We start from the raw sequence: 21,848 nt of genomic DNA on the forward strand, positions 1-21,848 counted from the left end.
CTTCAACAACAAAGTGATCAAACTGATATGTTCAGCCTTAAACATTGAGCAGAAACTGCACTGTAGTTACCGCCCAGAAGCCTCAGGACTTGTATAACAGATGAATGGTACCTTGAAATCAAGAATGTCAAAGATGTGTGCATCCACGAATCTGAAACGGCCTGATGCTTTACCGTTAGTCCTGATGTCAACGAGAAGCACGCCTGACAAGAAAACAGGGCTGTCGCCACACAAAATCCTCATGGGAAGGGCTATGAGGTTGCTAGCTGTACCCGCAAATGCTCTTGTGAACATTACAGATGAGATGGTATTGGACTACTGCAAAGGCCTGGCTGATGTGATTTGCTCTTTCCCTCATCAGGAGGATGCCTCCACACTGCAACCATCTCAAGACCAGGGATACAACCTGAGAGCAGGTGACTGGGTTGTGATTCGAAAGCATGTGAGAAAGTCCTGTTTGAAGCCTTCGGTGGAAAGGCCCTTACCAGGTAGTACTGATCACTACCACAGCTGTGAAGTGTGCTGGACTTCTGAACTAGATCCACGGCAGTCACACTCAGAAGGTACCCAATCCTACAAAGCAAGAAGAAGAGTTAATGAGATTACCAACAACATCCACATGCACTCCTTGGCTGGAGAGGAGAGAAGGTGAACTGGAAATGGTGACGGAGCACCCCACAGTCAGCATACCCACTCCTTTAGGAGACGAAGCGGAAGGAATACAGAAGAATGACAATGAATCACCCTCTACTGAATCAATAGGAGAACCTGATGAGAGGAGGGTTTTCCCAGAAACACATGGTCCTGAAGGACTGACAGACCAAAAGACTGACCCCAGCAGGAAAGGAGTTGAGGCGGATCAAAGCCAAAACGATTTGACTCCTCCTGGCCCGGTTGCGGGGACGTCAAAAGAAAACAATTTGTCCAATACTGAAAAGAGTTCTGACAAGAAAGCCATTGAAAGGAGACATGTGGCCAGATAAACATTCAAAGGTGAAGAAAGCAATCTCAGTAACAACCATCCAAGAAGAAGTGGACACCAACAGGAAAGAAGATATGAGTGATGGAGAATTGAGTGGTGATCGCAAACTGGAGAGAAAAAGAATCACAAATCGAAGGCACAGGTTAGATGAGAAATATCTGCACGTAGACAACACACAGGGAGAGCTTTCTTCTAATGTTTTCTATCGCTTATTAAGTGAGTATGATGAGACAATGGATGCGAAAGATTGTTATGTTTGCACACACATTCCTGCCTCAGTCGAGGAAGGAGTAACCTATCATAGTTTGCCTCTAACCTATGGCATAAGTTGTAGTCTTTTACTAACAAGATTTTATAACCAGGAGTACATCATGCTTTTAGTGATAGGACTAAACAATGGAAATTAGCTTTAGATGCGCAACATGTAGGAAAGCTTTGTACATATAGGCCTCAATCTAGAGTTGACTATGTGTTTGTTGGAATGAGTGAATGTAGGCATGAGTTTTTGTTTCAGTATAAATGGATATTCATGTTAAACGGACGGGATCCTGCAGTACCCGGAGTTGACTACATCTGTGGACCAAATGGATATTACGGTCTTCCTAGAGGATGGTATGGCACATGTTACCTGGGAATAGTTTTCCCAAAAGTGTACCAACTTGAAGACCTGAGTAAATTACCTAAAATGACTGAATTACATCAGAAGAGACAAAAGCGAGAATCAACTTCTGGCATTGTTGGAGACATATTTGGAGCAATAATTCCTTCAGTGGGAGCTGTTCTGAATTTTATTAAGATTCAAAAATTGTCTACTGTTGTGGATAACATGCTGTCAGATTTTTCAGGAGCCATTTTCCTAGTGGATACTGAGAGGGCTGCAGTGAGAGCTATGACTCTTCAGAACCGCCTTGCGTTAGACATGATTTTAGCAAAGGAGGGTGGAGTTTGTAAATTGCTTAGTCTGCAACATTGTTGCTTGTATATACCAGATAATAGCAAAGCAATTAGAGGCTTCATTAACAACCTGACAAAAGATAAGGATGATTTAAAAGAACAAACTGAACCTGGCTTATGTGAAAATGTTGGCAGAAAAATTGCTTCTGTGGATAATTGGCATGGCAAACTGGGAAAAGGGATTATATTAAAAATACTACAGGCAATATTAAATATTATAATGGAGTTAGTAAAGAGTTTCCTCTTTTCATCTGTTTTGACAACGAACTGACGTCATTTAATTGCTGATGCAATGTATGTTATTTCCATTGCGCAATTACTATTGCTATTGATCTGTACTGTCTCCACTGAAAGTCTGGTAATTAAGGCTTTGGTGAAGTTAAGATTCTTTAGATGCTTCAGTCAACCAGTGTGGTTTCTGTATCTTAATCATGTGGTTTTGAGACTAATTTACGTGATCTTAGCATTGTTAATTTAGGGAAATAAATATTCTAACTGATACTAAAGGTCTGGTTATTCATGGCCAAATGGGTTACGGTGCTTGGTTTTGCTGTCTCTAATGAAGTTAATATTGTTGTTATTGATTGTTGATGTTATGTTTGGACCAAGGGCGTGATCAACTTCAATAGAGTCCAAAGGTCCATCGGCCCACAACAGCATGTCTCCTAGGTCACTCTTAGCCTATAGAAACCATAAGGCTTGACATCGTGCCACAGCTGATAATCAGCTTTTGGTGCCATGTTCCATTAAGGCATTTTAAATGGGACACATGATGTTGATGCATTCTGTCCATGAATAAGCATGGCAATCTACATTGATGGTCAGCTTCATTGATAAAATCATGTTTGATCAGGGTGAATTTTGGAAAGCATGTTTCGCTGTTGTGGTATTTGTAAATCACATATCTTGTGTATTTTCTGGAGCCACATTTTTTAAATGCGTCGCAAGACACATATTTTGCATTTCTTATGCACATTAGAAAGCTTGATCACCCATGTTGATTGTCAGCGTCACAGGCAGGTTTAACTACTGGTCCAGCATAGCACAGTGTGAGGAATCATTCACATCTCTGAACATTGTCAGTGGTTTAATCACAATACATTCTGGTTGTATTCATGTATTAGGTTGGGTTCCCAGGGACTTACAGCATGTTTAGCAATGCATAGCAAGAGACAGAATACATATCCCTCAATATTTGAACTGACTTGCTTAACCACACCAGTTTGCAAATGTAGTTTCGTAATGTTTCGTAATGTTTGTGGATTTTATTTTATTGTGGTGTGTGCTCCAATTTCAGAAAATTGTGTGGTTATTGGCTGTTTAATCGTTTCTTTAGGAAACCGTTCCCCTGATTAAAGGCTATGCCAGAAATTAATTGGGATGGATAAAGAAGATGTATGAAATGATCTGACTATATAATGTGATGTTACAATATCATATAGCCTGAAAAGAGGATTGTTGTACATCTTTAAAACAATAAACTAAACTTCTACTTTGAACTTTGATGCGGAAACATTAATTATACATTGGAAGAATTACAGGAGAAACCGGGGCAAACTGCTGGACCAACATTAACACTTTTCAGTGGAGTGCACATTGGGGACTCTACTCCCAACCTTGGGGAGCACAACTAATTCATTTTTGACTGTATCACTGCCATTGTTAGTGGCAATGAACCAAATGCTGAAACGTATTTATTGAAGTAATGTGTACACCTTGATATTGGAATTCTTCTAGGAAGTTGCCAGCTATGCTCTTTCTCCCTGAAGAACATTGTAATTGTTGGGGTCCAATTAATGCCTTCAAAAGCATCAGCAATTGTGGTGCGAATATCTAACCTTTGCTTAACTCCCCCGAAGGAGCATCAGTGTGCAAAGATGCGCATGTAGTCTGTAGCATGACAGTTGGTTCACTTGTCTGGAGTAAAATGGATGATCTACATAGCATACCCCTTTATTGCCTCAGCAACACAGTTCCAGCACTTGATGGTGCAACTGTGGCACTTTCACAGTGGAAAAATAGGTCAGGTTAGAAACCTAGTTTGGACAAAGGGCCTCCATAAATTCATGAAATTCCTCTCTTTCCATCAAAGGAAATAGGAGGCATCGAGCACACTTTTTTTTCTCCAGTTTCCTATTGTATAAATGGACCAGATTGCAGATTTGTAATTACTGTGACTTCTTGCTGAACATAGTCTCCTTAGTCATTATGTATGTATTTTTGACAATTTCACCTCAGGGGACATCCATGGAGGCAGGCTTGCTTGGATTCTTTGAGGTGACACTGACATCCCTCTTATCCTTATGCCAAGCTGAGGTAGCTACTGGTAATGAGTATATACAGTCACAGCAACTGGGCTGCTCCTGTGGCAAAAACATTCATCATTACCACAGTTTTCATGTTCAGGTACTTATCTCTTTAAGTTCTCTTTTTTATTTATGTGCTATATTCACGTGATTAAATGTTGGCTTTTCATATAGGCTAATTGTCCTCCTGAACTATAATGTCCACCTGGCTTTCCATTATGTACTGGTTCATGGTCTGCAATCTGAGCCTCAATTGGTGCAAGCGTAAAGAAGTCCCAAGCAAGGTAGGAGAGTTTTTTACAGAGTCAAAGAAAGAACCTCTAATTGAGCTAGGCTACATTTGTTTTTCTTAGAATGGTCTGCAACTGCAGTAGGGTAGGGTTTGCTGGTATTGGTTTCAGGTTTCTGAGAAGATGGAAGTGGGTAGTGCGGGTATAGGATCAGGTTGAATAGGAGTGATCAGCACTTTTTTGGGGCCACTCTCAACATGTACAACCACTGGTTTATCTTCATCACTGCCAACTAGTCTTTCTGGAACCTTCCTCTCTCCCATTCTCTCATGGGGTATGCAGTTCCTATAAATTTAGTAGGACTGTGTAATAGTTTAACAAAACTTCACATAGAGAGACTCAGGCCCTCATTCGGAGTTTGGTGGCCTTCACGGAAGGCAGCTGTGGTGGCGGCTGCCAAAGGACCACCACCACGTCAATCTTTCGTAAAGATGCCAGACTCGTAATGAGGGCTGTATTATGAGTCATAGACAGAAGGTCGCTCAAAAAAAGGCAAAAATCCGACACCAGCAGGCCGGCACGGGCGGTAGAGAGGCGGTCCCACCGCCAGTACTGCCATGCCAACAACATTCTGCCCGCCATATTATGACCCACAAATCAGCACAGTGGTCCTTCCACAGCAGTAAAACATTGGCGGTGCGACCCGCAGCGCTCAAAAATACACCTCCAGAAGAACCCAAAGCCACATTGGACAGTACGAATACCCCACACCTGAGAAACATTCACACATCAGACACACCCACACACACCACTATAAAACCCACACATCCCACAATCCATTGCAAAAGGAATGATTCACACAGACCCCGAGATACTGCTATACCCACTGTTACACCTGACAGCCTTAGGATGGTCACCTCTAACTTTTTGCCTGCATTCCGTCCACTTTTTGGACACTGTTTCTGCTGGTTTTAGGACTCTGCACACTTTACCACTGCTAGCCAGTGCTAAAGGGTATCTTCTCTCTCCCTTAAAACATGGTGACATTGGTTAGTGCCCAATTGGCTTATTTAAGCTACTTGTAAGACCCCAGTAATGTGCACTACATATGCGCTGGGCCTGTAGATTAAATGCTACTAGTGGTCCTGCAGCACAGATTGTGCCACCCACACAAGTAGCCTCTTAACTAAGCCTCAGCCTGCCATTGCAAGGCCCGTGTGTTCAGTTTAACTGTCACTTCGACTTGGCATTTAAAAGTACCTGCCAAGCCTTAAACTCCCTTTTTTCTACATATAAGTCACCCCTAAGGTAGGCCGTAGGTAACCCAAAGGGCAGGGTGCTATGTAGTTAAAAGGCAGGACATGTACCTATGCAATTTATATGTCCTGGTAGTGTAAAACTCCTAAATTTGTTTTGACACTGCTGTGAGGCCTGCTTCTTTCATAGGCTAACATTAGGGATACCTTCATATACTGTTTGAGTGGTAGATTCTGATCCGAAAGAGGTAACAAGTTCATATTTAGTATGGCCAGAATGGTAATACAAAATCCTGCTGACTGGTGAAGTTGGGTTTAATATTACTATTTTAGAAATGCCACTTTTAGAAAGTGAGCATTTCTCTGCACTTAAATCCTTCTGTGCCTTACAATTCACATCTGGCTAGGTTTAGTTGACAGCTCCCTGGGCATTCACTCAGACTACCCCAAACACAGGATGCTCAGTCACACTTTCTTACATCTGCATATTTAATGGGTTTTCCTGGGCTGGGAGGGTGGAGGGCCTGACAATTAATGTCAAAGGACAGTAGCCTGCCCTCACACAAAGGACTGCCACACCCCCTACTGGGACCCAGGCAGACAGGATGGATCTGAAAGGGGACCCTGTACACTTCTAAGCCACTCTTTGAAGTCTACCCTACTTCAAAGGCACATTTGGGTATTTAAGCAGGGTCTCAGACCCTACCAACTCAGACACTTCCTGGTGAAGAAACCCTTAACCAGAACCTGCAACCTGCCAAGAAGAACTGCCTGGTTTGCCCAAAGGACTTACCTGGAGAAGGAGAAGATCGATGCAGCACCAGCGCTGTGACCATAAATTTGACGCACAGCTCACTGGATCGTCGCAAAGCCGATTCAGAACGACGTAGTCTGACTTCCTCGATGCAGCGCCTGCGTTGCGGCAGAAATTTCCACGCATCGCCCACCGGATCGATGCCGCCCCTGTCACTTCATCCTGCACGCCCAGGATTTCGACCTATTATCCATTGGGCGACCGAAAACCCTGCAACCTGAAGAGGATCCCAGTCTCCGAGCCGGAAATCAATGCAAAGCCTGCCCTGCTTGATAACTCAACGACGCATCGTCTGTGTGCACCGGAAAGATCACCATACACCTCCCTGTTTTCCTCACATTTCCTCCTCTGCGGTCCATCGTGGAGACCTTGAATGCAAACCAGGTACTTTGTGCTTGCAAGAGACACTTGTTGCTTGTTAAAAGACTAAAGAAGCTTTATATCATTCTTATAGTGATATTTCAAATTATATCTATTGAATCTTGATCATTTTGACCTGCATCTTACCAGATAAATATTATATATTTTTCTAAACACTGTGTGGTGTATTTTGTTGGTGTTCTACTGTGTTATTACATGATTTATTGCACAAATACTTTACACATTGCCTTCTAAGTTAAGCCTGACTGCTCAGTGACAAGCTACCAGAGGGTGAGCACAGGATAATTTGGATTGTGTGTAACTTGCCCTGATTGGAGTGAGGGTCCTTGCTTGGACAGGGGGTATCCTGACTTCCAACCAAAGACCCCATTTCTAACACCCAATATATAGCACATATTCACCATTGGCACACTGACACGTCACACACAGTACAACTGCACACAAACACCATAACCGGCCACCACACCAACCGAACCACCCCACACGCCCTATCACACCACCCTTGCACACAACACCCCCTCCCACAATCCACTTCACTACCACCATGTCCCCTCAAAAGCACCCACGGTTCACAGACAATGAGTAGAGGGTATTGGTCGATGAAATCGTCAGGGTAGAGCCACAACTGTTTGAAGTACAGATCCAGCAGACATCCGTAGTCAGGAAAATTGAGTTATTGCAGAGGATCATCAACAGAGTCAATTCAGTGGGCAAACATCCACGCACAGGGAAGACATCAGGAAGAGGAGGCATGACGTAGGGGAGAAGATGCGTTCCATGGCATCATGATATTACATTGCCATCAACAAGAGTGGCGTTGGGCCCCCACCTTCTCTCCCAAAGTTTACATTGTGGGAGGAGAAGGTCTTGGACATCCTGCATTCTGAGGGCCTGACTTGAATAATTGGAGGACTGGTTTCTGGTAAGTCACTAACACTCCCCTGCCACCAATGACTCCTGTACAGCACGCATCCCCACCACCCTATCACTCCCTAATACAACACACCTCACACATCCTCCCCACACCCAATCACCCAATGCCGCTCCCCTGCATGTCACCCCACCCTACTGCCACCAGCACTACAACTCCCACAATGCTGGACTCCCCACACATGAAAATCTGCCAGTCCCACTTCAGAGTGGAACATCTGCACCTAAAACCATTGCACCAGCTACAATAACTGGATGCTTCGATTGCGTACCACTACATGGCAATGACAGCTATGTTATACACAATTCACAACCCTCCATGGAACATGGAACCAATTCCACAATCTATCCCCCACTAAAAATGTCTGCAGTGCTGCATCTGTCATTGCTGTCACAGGGAAGCAAGTCAAGCCACTGTATGCATCAGACAATGATACAAACAAGCACAACTCCAAAATGTAACTCTCCCCCTCTCCATCCACAGGTACCCCTGCCACTGCTAGCCGCAAGAGGAGGCCAGGGACAGACAGCCCTCCCCTGGATGAAGGCCCCAGTGAGGACTACAGCTCTGGATGTCTGGACATTGACAAATTACCTTGCCCATCTGGGAAATCTGGTCAGTCCACCACCAAAAGCCCCACTATGCCCACATCTGAGCCCCCCCCTGTGGTAACAACAACACAGGAAACCATTTGTCCCCAAACCTGTGTCCCAAGGACTGTTCAATCAGCAGCGTGCCCCACAGTACAGGGACCTGAGTCTACCCCTCAAGCCCAGTACGATGAAGGTCCTGGTGTAGCTGGGAGTGGGCACACAATGCCAGAGGCACAGGCACAGGGGGCCAGTGGTAGGGCACCTGTGAGCCATGGGATGGGCCCACCAAGGGAAAGGACTGGCCAGGAGACGACCTCCCAAGTCCTGGGAGCATATCAGCAATCACAGGACAAGATGGGCCAGATACTCTCCACCTTGTAGGAGAACCAGAGGCTGCAGAGGGAATACAAGCAGGAGGCTATGCAGCAGTGGCAGGCTCACAATACCACCATGGCCTCAATTGCAAGGTTGCTAAAGGAACTCACATCCTTCCTGCATGCGTTCTCCTCCCACCAGCAGGCCCCTTCTATTAGCCACATACTATCCGTGCCTTGTGCCTCAGCTAGTGGAATGGAAGCCCTGCCAGAGAACCCACAGGTCACTAGCACCTGTCCCTCTGTACCTGAGGAACCCCCCGCAAATGAGGTCATCAATCCAGACAGGAGCTGATGCCAAGACTAAGGCCACTGCCAGGAAGTGAGACTCTTCTGAACATTCTCCCTTGTGTGCCACTGACACACCCTGTTGACTAGCCACTGCCATGTCTCCATATTCCCATGGCCCATGGCCCGTGGATACTGGACCTGTACTACTTACAGCTGGGCAATCTGATCTGATGATTTCATCCACCATGACCCCACTCATCACCTACTGCACTTGTAAATCAGAATGTACACCATTGCGCACAGTTACTGCTTACATGTCTTCATTGTAATGAATTAACTGTTGTACAATATGTCAGCTTACTTTAACCATTGGCCAGCAAAAGTCTGTAAGATGGACAGAAGGGGGAGACACGTGCAGCAAGTATGGTTGTTGAACAGACTCATCCTGAAATCCAGTGTCAAGGGAGCCACCAATCAAGGCAGAAACCAGAGTAGCACCAGCCAAATTACTTGCAAATACACCAAGACAGGGACAACCATCGCAATAGGAGTCACTGTTGCCCAGCCAACACACATGCAGTACATTGTCGTCCTCCCCAGTGCAAGTACTCAAGTGGCATGTACAAAATACCATAGCAAATCCACATTTTCAAGACATCCATTCCCAATGGTCCATCCCTCACTGCTCACTACCCAACTAAAGCCAAGTTCCACTGTCAATATGAGTAAGCTTTCATATTCGTCCATTGTGTACAGTTAGGATAAGTTGCTATACTGTTGACACAACCTTGGTTGCCCTTCCTTTTGCAGTTGACACTGTATTAATGGGACCAAACAACATGGCCAATGCCTTGCAGATGTGATGGCAGCCAACAGCACAGTAAACATAGCACTGACATATGAACAGTAACACCTCCCCTGATGGGCAATATGTTTTTGCCACAAATCCATACAGAGGAATAGCTGCACTTAACACCTCCACCAATGTCACACACCAGAAAGAGCTATGTCACAAGGCAGGCAGGAGTACAGTTCACATACAAGACACTTGACAAATACCTGTAGATCATTGGAAGTATTGCTGAATCATCTCTGTCCTGGAGCTGGCTACATCTTCATCATCTGCCTCTTCATCAGTGTATATGTCACCATCATCAGCCACAGGTTCAGCTGCTACTTCCTCAACATCCAGTTGTGGTATGTGGTGTCTCAGAGCCAGATTGTGTAGCATGCAGCATGCAACTACGATCTAGCAGACCTTCAGTGGTCTGTGGAGCAGGGCACTTCTGAGACTTGTAGACACCGAAATCCGGCCTTTAGCAGACCAATGGTCCAGTTGATGACACCCCTCATCCTGCCGTGGGTCTCCTTGAAATATTTTTTACCATCTGTTGTTGGATATCTCACAGGTGTCATCAGTCACGGAAGGGTAGGATAGCCAGAGTCACCTGTGTGCACAAAGGTTGGACCTATCACAGTACCGGTAGAGGACACAGGATATAATGTAAAGAGAGGTGTCATTACAGTTGCACACATACTATTGGATGCATACCAATGACATAGGCCCTCTCTCTGTAGCTGTGCCATCATGTGTGGGACACTGCTGTTCCTCAGGATGTAGGAGTCATGCACAGATCCTGGAAACTTGGTTGTCACTTGTGAGATGTACTGGTCAGTGAGACACAACACCTGGACATTGATGGAGTAAAAGTTTTTCCTGTTCCTGTTCACTTGTTCATTGGCCTTGGGATGAACCAAAGCAATGTGGGTGCCATCTATGGCCCTTATCACATGAGGGTCATGTGTCAAAGCATAGAAGTCAGGTTTTACTGTGGCCAAATCTGCCCATTGGGGGAACCTGATGTACTTGTCCAGGTGTTTCAGTAAAGCACACAGTGCATCATTTAACACTATACTGAACACAGGCTGTGACATCCCTATTGCCAAGCCCACTGTCATCTGGAATGAGCCGGAGGCAAGGGAGTGTAGCACAGATAAGACCTGTACTGTGGGAGGGATGGCATTGGTTTACGGATGGCTGGCAACAGATCCAATTCCAACTGGGTACACAGTTCCATGATGGTCTGATGATTCAGACGATAGGTCTGAATGTGTCTCTCAGGGTAGCAAGGTTGACCAATGCATGTCTCATTCTCCCCATTGCATGGTATCTAGCTGTGTTCTGTCTCTGGGCGCCATTATACTAGGTTCTGCAGGAGCTAGGGCCCAGGAGGAACTGGAAAAGCTCTTGGACGGGGTCTTACCCTTGTATGGACAGTTGTATGGGGCACCACAGCAGCAGGTGGGTGAGTATTCCTGTCCCGTCTGATGGTGATGTGTGTGGGGTTGAAAGGTGTGGAGATGACACACACGGAGTGAATGCATGCAGATTGCAAAGGAGTAGGTGGGGACGTCCTCCCATTGAGGGAGGGGTGCCTGTCAGACCCTGACCCCCAAATGGCCCGCATTTTGGCAGTGGCCTACCCTAAGGTGGAAGGGAGCTTGAGGGAAGCTCAGTAGCCGCAAGGGGGTAAGTACAGACTCACACATCCCTAATGGTAGGCATGTAGTATGGGGTTGGGTAGCCTACTAGTGGGTAGATGTTGTGTAGATCATTGGTAGTAGCACATCAGCTATGGGTATGGGCCACTCTGGCAGGAATTGCATTGGTTACGTGTGCCAGTACTATGCAGACGGCGACTCGTGAAAATAAGAACTTGAATTTTGGATATTGTCTCCTGACATTGGTCATCTTTTGGGTGACCAGCTCCTTCCATCAGTATCAGTATACCTAAGGTGTCAGGGCATTACCATCACGAATTGTCTGCCACTATGACAGAGGTAATTGGTGATGTCTCAGTCTCCGACTCTAGGTTTTGATGGTTGCAGGGGACAAATGTTGCTGGCCACATTATTTAAATATTTGTTGGCATGCTACCTTTCGATGCAGAAATCAGTAGAGTAAGGAGTACAGGGTAGGCCTATGTAAACTGCAATGGGTGTGTGCCAAGTACTGTGCTACTGTGCATTGTATGACCCTTCATGTATTCAAAAGTGCCAATGTTCCCACATTAGTTGGATGAGAGTGCATACCATTTGTTTCCCCTCTAACATCCCAAAGTTGAGCATTTCAATGTAAAGGCATGCAATATCATGGCATACCAGCAGATATTTTGGTTGTTAGTCTGTGTGAATGATGTGTAGGTACTGACCCATTGCACCCTTTCTTTCTCTCCCACCCTCACTTCCTCTCCTCCTCTGTATTTGTGTGCCTCCGCATCATCAGGTAAAGGAGAAGGGGCACTGGTGAGTAGAGAAGCAGCAGCCCAAGGGACCCAGGAGGCTGATACCAGAGGAGCCGAGAGGACCAGTGGGATGGAGGGCAAGGGGAGTGCCACGGGAGAGACCTGATCTTCAATATCCTCTTCAGATTCCTCCTCCGATGGACGCTCCCTGGCGGTGGCGGACCTATCTGGGGAAAAGCCCAGCACCATCCTTGTCCACCATCCTGCTTATCAGCACTTCCCTCCATGTAGCTCTCCACCCATTTGCCCATGCCTGCTTACCCAGGACGGTGGGCGCCTCCTTCACCGCGGGCACGTCTGCCCCTGCTCCAGTCAGCCCTGCTGCCCTCAATGAGGCAGCTATTGACCTCCTAAGGTCCATCTTTGTTGGACAGTCAACCATAGTGAATGTCATCCAGGGTCTGGCATCACAGATGCAGCAGACCAATGCCTTCCTCAAAGGCGTTCACGGTGCCCTGACTGGCCTACAGAGATCCATTCAGGGTCTGGCCTCCTCGTTGACGGCAGCCAGTGTCCCTTCGTCTTCCGCCCCCCCTCCAGCTACCTGTCCCTAATCCTGCATCCCTCTCCCCATCCAGACCACACAGTCAGACCAGCATTCATCCACCTCAATAGACACAGTTTGCAAAGACAAACACAAGCACCACATGTCCCCCCACCACCATGCACACAGATGACAGACACATGCAGATACAACAACATCCACTCCCTACGCAGACTCCCCCACCTCCTCCCTCACAGACACCACACAGCTCACACCTGCTTTCATCATATCAACACTCCCAGATCCATCCACAAGTCCCCTCATACCCACCGTCACCACAATAGCAGACCCCCACACAATCACCCTATTCACCACATGCACACTCACTACTACTACAAGACACCCCCAGATGCAGCACATCTACCTTATCTGCAGGCACCACACGAACAGACACTCACACTATCCTGTCATCTCCCTAGATCTCCTCCTCCCCTCCTCCTAGGACAAAAAAACGCCCGCACTCGCCCACCCAACAGACACCCAGCACACACATGGCTTCCATCCGTCACATCAACATTGCACCGACGCGACCGGCACGGCAGAATTACATTACTTTAAGGCCTATCATAGCCCTCGTTGTTACCTGTACTACACTTGATTGGCTTATCAGGAGCTACTCTTCTTTCATATGAACCTTCGGGACTCCCATTCATTTATCTTCATCATCATGTGGCCACATAGCTAAAGCCTTGACAAAGTCTTGAAGACGAAACACGTGTCAGCTGTTTTGCTGTCTTGGACTTATATTATATTTGGTCATCTGACTGGTTCTGTGACCACTTGCTTTCACCTTCAATAAACATCCTGTGTCACCTGCTTACCTGAACTTCGACTGAATTCTTGAATCACCACTTGGATATACTACACGAGTATTATATGTTTGGTGTGCCCTGGCCTTTGTGTTCTTACCCAGACACTTGTACTCAAGGCACCTACCAAGACACACCTCTCAACCACTCTTCTCCCTCCACTCCCACCCGTTTTTCCCATGACCGCCCTTGTGTCCCTAAAAAAAGATTCCTGTATGAGTTTGCCCTGTTCCCTCCCACTGACCCTGTCCCTATTTATCTAAGCATCCTCATGCCCTCCCCAAACCCAGTCCTTCCACCTCCCAGTCCTCCCATGGCCCCCCAGGTACTGCCCATGCCCCTCCCCTTCACCCTCCCCCAGCAAAGACTACCACCCCTCCCCAAAATGCAAGGCTCTCCTCCAAAGGGCCATATGAAGGTGAAAGCCACCCCCCTACCAATCAAAATCTAACGACTCCCCTCTCAAAGCCAAACCTAAGGACCCCCCTCCCAAACCCAAACCAAAGGACCCTCCTCCCAAACCCAAACCCCCACCGCCTCTGAGGTGGCTGCATGCCCCATTGATGCCCCTGCCATGTGGAGGTCACTTTGCAGTCAGGAGTCAATTTGGGGCAAAGACTCTGCCCAGTGTGCCTGGGTTAATGGGCACTTTTGGACTGGCCAGTAGGCCTATGTTGTATAAAGTTGATTTTAATGTCAGGACCTTTAGTTTAGTATATCTGCACCAGTCGCCCGTTAGTGTCGAGGTTTACAACCGTGTCCTGCCTTTCCTTCCACATGTATGTGTTGTATATGTGCAATTTGGTTTGTGTCTTCTGTGTATGTGATGTGTTTGTGTAGCGCCATGAGTTGTGTGGGTGAGTTCTGCTATGGGCTTGTTGTGAAATGTTGTGTTGTTGTTGTGTGACGTGTGGCAGTGGGGTGTGTGTTGTGATGCATCTGTGATGTACTTCAGGCCACGAAAAATCATAAAAATATTACTAGATCTGCAGGTTGAGTAGATTGAATAATCTACTCAACTTAACTGTAATGTACTTGACCCAGAAACGGGTCTCAAATCGTATGATCATAGGCAAATATTGTATTCTACAGTCGCCTTTTTCTTCATTCTCACATATGAGTGCACCTTCAAATATGTGAGTTCAGCATTTCTGCTGTAAAAAAATAATTTTTGTTTGATTAAATACACTAAACATTTGCTTCAAGTATAATAAATCTAGCCCTCATATAGGGTACACATGATCCATGCATGACTTGCCTCTTAGTTTACTAATAGCTGTGCCATCAGGGTAGGAGTGTTTCTCAGTTTATGTTTAAACGCTCACTTTTAATAAATATATTACTACAGCATGATGTGGTAGCGCACTGTCATATACAGACAGTACATTTCCAAGAAATGTCCAAAAACCTTCCCACTAACTTGCAGCTTCACTGATAAAACTAAATACTTTATTAACAATAATCTGTGAAAACTGGGTTTCAGAAACATTTATCATTTGCACATCACCAAGTAAAGTGTTCTGACTTTTTTCATCCTCTTAAAATATTTTTTTCATCACACAGAAGTACAAATAATGGTCTTTCACAGCTACTGAAATATATTTTGAAATGTTTGTAAAGTTGACTTAGTTATATAAATGTGTGTTAGGAAAAACATGATACCAAAAGCCTTTCACTTCACATAGGTCAGACAGTTCACCTTACAAAATCCGGGAACTCTGCAGTCACAAGGAAAAGTATTTGCATTGCAAGAAGACAAACTGACTTTTGACCTCTGTCTCTGAACACAGGTTCAAATGTGTCAAGAATAAGATTTAAAGGCATCTTAATTGCTAATTCAGTTTCTGACTGCACAGAACACCTGTTCTTTGTCCATTGCCAGAAGGGTCCAGTGGAGTCTAAAAATAGCTCAACCTGATAAAATAAAACTTGCCATAGCAAGTGGTGGAGTAGATTTTTCGAGCCCTGTACTGTGTGTTGGGTGGATGTGGAGTGTGATGTGACAGATTGTTTGGCAGTGTTATTGTTTGTATTGGTTGTGTGCTGTTGTTACGAGTTGCTGGCAGTATGTGTACTAATGACCTTCCCTCCAGTGTGTGCTAGGTGTGTGTACTCACGGGTGTTGTCTTCATCGCCATCGCTGGTTCTGGACTTGTATGGCCAGCAGGATCAGTGGGAAGACATCCAGTTTGTGTTTCATAGAGGCTGCGGATTTGTCTGTGTTCCTGAAGGTGAGTTTCTCCTTTTATGTTGCTCTTTTACACCAGGCTTTTCGTGATGGTGAAACCGCCCCGGAAATTGGGCAGTGTGCTAGGTCGTAATATGGTCGGCCCTGGCGGTGTTTTGGCTGTGTTCTTTTGGGAACATTGCCATATCATATTATGGCGGTCTTCTCCGCTGGCCCGGCGGTGGTGGGATCGCCACTGTGGTGGTCCTTGGACCACCATAGTAGTAACGAGGGACTGAGTCTTCTTATATCATCAGTAAAAGTTGGTTTGTTTAGGCTAGCTCACAGAATCACATCTAAAACCTCTACCCTCTCATACTGATGGATGGTGTTGGTAATCTCGAACATGACCACTCTAATTCACGAAGTAACAGTTCATCATTTTTGCATGCCCAAGATGTCACAGATCCAAAAATATATATATTTTTTATATTTACTGAAAAGGTCTTATTCTTATAAATAAATCATGAGCTTTGGTTATTGAGCAGATGAAACACCTCATTATAATAAGCATTGTAAGAATGGTGAAAACCACAAACAATTAAACCATGGTAATCATTCCTAATTTTACTCTTAATTGTCACTAGCACCTGTACCCTATAGAGAGCAGAGCAGGGGTACACTTCTGCCAGATCTGTCGGAATGGTCTAACTGTCTACCTTGGCATTAAGTGCCAGGAAGCTGACTTAAGTGTATCAACAAATGCACCCATCTAAATGTGCCACCTCCACATTTCTCTTGCATGGCTATCTTCCTTCTCAGGATTAAGGTTGGGGGCAGCAGGGCTGCATGACACTCACAGCTCATAGTAATTCCATGATGGCTGCAGAGCGAAGTGCCTCACACCAAATTCAGCATGGAAGCATGGATAGTAAAACACTATCCTTATTGTACTATGACAGAGGTTAGTGACAGAGTGAACTTGGAGACAAAGAGTAATCTTCTACGAGCACAAAAAAATATCAAGGGTAATTGCGTTCTAAACCTGTGACCCTGGAACTAATTGTGCAGACTATAGGTTGACAATGCCTACCAGGAATAAATAATTATGTGGCACATTTTCGTGTCAAGGGAAAACGTGTAAACCACCATTTCAAAGAAGATGTTAAGTTAAGTAAGAACACTAGTCGGATGAGACGACTATAAACAAATAAGCAATAACAATGAATATATGTAAAAAGTCTTGCGTTTCACATAAACAACCTAATAACAGAAGCATGAAGCCATAAATAAATACAAAATTCAACATCATGAAGAAAACCAAAAAAATTATGAAAACCAATTTCAAAATAATCTAAGAGGTGTCTAAATTGAAGGACAGCATCCTGGAAGAACCTCCACCATGTCCATCTCCAGAGTGTCATTGTCACCCAGGAAGGAACCTGTGTCTAAAAGCAACAGTTCAATAGAGGCCTTAAGAGCAAGTTCCAAGAAATGAATATGGTCATTAGCACCCGAGTCAGCAGAAGCTGAAGGCAAAGGTGCAACTTCTGAATATGACCCAGACTCTTGGAAACTTGAATCCGAAAGTGTATCTGGCACTGGAGATACTGGCTCAAAATTGGCATCTTGCAGCAAATGGAGCATCATCAAAGGACAGCACAGCTGATGCGACCACAATGGATACACAAGCAGATTCATGTCAGTAAGCTAGTCTAGTGCACATTCTAAAGAGCACCACATAAAGCGAAATACAGGCTGCGCTCTCTGAAACCACATGGGCTTGAAGAACAGAGACAAGATCTCTTTCAGTTCCAATAAAGAAGACACTCCAAAATACTTCATCATGCATACTCAAAACAGAACAATGTGTAGCAGTTCCATCACCATTTGGCCTTGTTGATGGACATCCATTGTGGAGTAACAAAAATAGGACCAAAATACCAACCAGGAGCAACATAACAATCAGAATACCTCCAAAATGGTTTGAAAACACAAAGTGAATAAAGTATGAAATAACCCCAAATATACACTTGAACATAAAAACTAGTCCTGACCCAAGCACTTTAAAATAGTGTGCCACTCTAGCGGTGTTAGAAACATGAAAAATATGGTGTACTAGCTTGCCAAAATGGTGTGGCAATTGAGTACGTAAAAGCGATTGTACCTCAGACAAAGAACGGGCTGCTTGAAGATCAAAAGTTTCAAGGCCAGTTGTTAGTGCCACATCTTTTTGAAACAATAAGGCTTTAGTCAGCTTAGTTTATCAAAGTTGATTTGAGAAACAGGGACCTTGCAGCTCCAAAGTAACTTCCCTCGTTGACTGTGTGTGAGATACAATCATGGAAAGAGTGACACATGAGGGACACTTGATTTCATCCCACAGTAACTTTGAACATTTAAAATTAAGTAGCTTCCATTCAAAAGCAACAAAATTTCAAACTTTATCATTGGTAGGGGAACTCCCTTTTATATAACACACTAATTATTCATGGACGCATTGCAAATTACCATTAATGTTATCTCTTTACAGACTATGGAGTGATGTAAGAGGTTCCACTTTTATCTAGACTAACAAAAACCTCTTTGTTCTCATGTATGCATTTGTAGTCAAAAGGGAAAAACCTAGCCTCTTGTGATAAATGTGCACCTATCACTTCAGATCTGCCTACTTAAAAATGTTTCAGACATGATGTGAATTGAAACATTGAAATGGAGAGCGAAATGAAACTGTGAATGAGCCCAACAGCAGATGTGCTTTCAGAGATAGAAAAAGGCAACTTTACTACATGTTCAACATTAAGCATGGTGTTGGTTGCTGTGTCAAACTGTAAGGTAAACACAATTCAGATTCATGTAATTATTGCCATGGGACGTGCTTCGATTTTAAAATTTGCAATATCCAACTTATTTGCAAAATTGCCCTCCACTAAATCTGGCCATGTTGTAGCCTAGACATGTAATTTTATATTATATCAAATGCAGATGAAACAATACTATTCAATGACTAGATACAAGCTTGTCGGAGTTGGACTCTTGCTCCTAGGTGGTCTGATGGTTTAGGGATGATGGCACTTTTGTTTGTTGACAACTAGGCCAATCCCACAACAAGTCACAGCCATCAGCCCAAACCTCTTGGCTCACAAGCAGTACCTCACCAAAACACAAACACTGAAAGGTGATTTCTGGCAGCCTTACACATGGACTCTAGAATGCGACATCTCAGGGGAGTCATGGTGGAACAGAAGTTATCCTTTTCTCACGTTAGTAATAAGTCTCAGCCACAAACAGGCAATGAAGGAGATGTGGGAAAGTTTTCAATAGGTTTAGTAAAAAGACTGCAATCTATGGTAAAATACATGAGCTGCAATGATTGAGATAATGAACAACGCAAGAGGCAGAATTGTAAAGATGCGAGTTGTGAATACAAAGACCCCCACCATCTTACAACAAATATGAAATGTAAAAACCCTAGCATGGAGAGCCTAAACCCTAACCTAATGAGAGCTAGGTGTGATAAACCTAATCAGCCAGTACCATGTCCATGAGAAGTGGCCCCCAACCCTTGTTACCTTGAAATGAGGTCTCTAGATCAGACTTCATTGTGACACGAAGACTAGGTCTGAATCAAGGCAATGTGCAGCATAGATGCAGTTGAAAGCATATGGTAGGAATCCCTCTGATAAACTTTTCTGTGTGAGATGTATTTATACAGATCTTGTAGGACCCCTGACAAAAGTATGTTCCCAAACAATAGATAAGGGGCAGACTTGTGGCAACAATTATGTAAACAATTCCCACCAAAAGTACATTCTGTTCCTGTCACACATAAGTGGGAAAGGGACATGATGTGAATACCTACGTACATCACTTAATTTTGATGCTGAGAGGGACGCCTTCACAGAATGGCACTGATAACATAAATCAAAACATTGCTCTAACTCTAAATAAAGGTAGCCATCTTAAAAGAAATAATAAAATAAACAGGCTACGGTAGAGAAAGATAAGTATGTCAAAAGTCACTATGTGATTGTCGCACAGACATGCAAGCCAGAAAGCTAAGCTAAACTCCTGGTTCCCATTAAAACTACACAGGACCGAATACAAGCTGAACATGTTGTCATGACATTATTGACAACAAAGCCTTTTCCTCATTTTTCTTATCAATTTGTCATTTAGCAGCTTCTTGTTCCATATTTCATTATAAGTGGCATATATAATACATTTAGAATGAGGATATTTGGGGGCCAACAAAAAAATCTTGTAAATCCATATCATCTGAAAGGATTGATAAGTGGTATTTAACTGCTGACAAGGTGGAATGCTCTACCCATTGTTGAGATAACTTACCAATGCTATAGGTAGTAACCACCTGTGAGTGATGTGACTGAATATACCAGCAGCAGGACTGTTTCCTTTAAACCCCATGAAAAAGTTTAAAATATGGTAATTGCAGCCATTGGTATTAAGTGGCCACAGTAACCACCCATTTGAATCAGAAATTGAAAAATTGTGTGTTCCAATTCTGCCCCATTTCATTATTCCGTTCTTCCATGAAATTAATGTCCTGCTGCCAATTATCAAATCATGCATCAGAGGGAATGACAGGTGTATTCAAATTTTCAGCATTCGCCAAAATAAGACACATAAGGCCAGATGTATCAAACTATTTTGAATTCACAAACAGTGTGAATAGCAAAATTTCACAGTTTGCGAATGTAAAATAGCCTACTACGATTTATGAAAGGCATTCCAAGTGCAATCTTAAGGAATTTCCAAAAAAGTGATTCCCTAAAAATGTGACTCATTTTTGGAAATAGCAAATAGGGATCCACAAAGAAGGAATTGCAATTAACATGTATGAACCAATCACAAATTGCAATGGTCTCAAAACAGGGATTTTGCATGTGCAATTTACCACCAACTCAAATCAGGTGGTAATCAGGTGCAACCTGTAAAAAGGGGCCCAGAGTGCATCATCCCTTTCAACAATTGCTGCATTTTACATCATGATGAGGAGGATGCGGATCCTGGCAGGTTTGAGGTTAAGAAGAGGAGGCAGGAGTGCATTTTCAGAGTGTACATTACTCTCTTTGACCAGACACAGGAGGAGATATTTGATAAGTATAGGTTGAACTCTGCCATGATACTAGACCTAATAGCAGAATTACAACCACAACTGCAGCAACACACACAGAACCAATACCACACCCACTCATGTACAGGTATTTTGTCCCTGCACATCTTAGCCTCAAGAAGCTATCAGAAGGTCAAATCAGCAGCTGGAGGTGTGTCTCACAGTGCGCTCATGCTTGTTCAATGCATTCCTCAATGTTATTTAAACCTAAGCAGCACATCAAATTCCCTAACACCCCACAGGACTTGCAGCTCACAAAATTACATTTCTGCCAGGTAGCCCAATTCCCACATGTCATCGGTTGCATAGATGGGACACACGTGGCAATCTGTCCATCGTCTGAAGCTGAGTACATATGCACTAATGGAAAAAAATAGCCATTCCATAAATATACAGGTCATCTGCAATACCTGTAACATTATTACTGATTTAGTGGCCAGATTCCCAGGTAGCACACATGATTCATACATCTTCAGACATAGTGGAATGTACACATGGCTTCTTGCTAGAGAGTTTGAAGAAGTATACCTACTTGAAACAGAGAACAATGTAGCATATCGTAGAGGTGAGGTCACAGATAACAATTACTCAATTTCACTCCTGTCATTGTGGGAGACAGTGCATATGCTGTGCGTTCTTTCATCCTACCATCATACCTCAATCTAGCCACACCAAGTAAACGGCATTACAATGCAGCACAAAGGAGAGTTCAAAGTGTTATTGAGAGGACCTTTGGCCTGCTGAAAAGTCACTTCCAGCGCCTGCACAAAAGTGGGGGCACACTACAATACAGTCTGAAAACCTCCTGTAAGATTGTGGCCACATATGCTATGT

The sequence above is a fragment of the Pleurodeles waltl genome, chromosome 9 (assembly GCF_031143425.1).
Source record: "Pleurodeles waltl isolate 20211129_DDA chromosome 9, aPleWal1.hap1.20221129, whole genome shotgun sequence".
Taxonomy (NCBI): Eukaryota; Metazoa; Chordata; class Amphibia; order Caudata; family Salamandridae; genus Pleurodeles; species Pleurodeles waltl.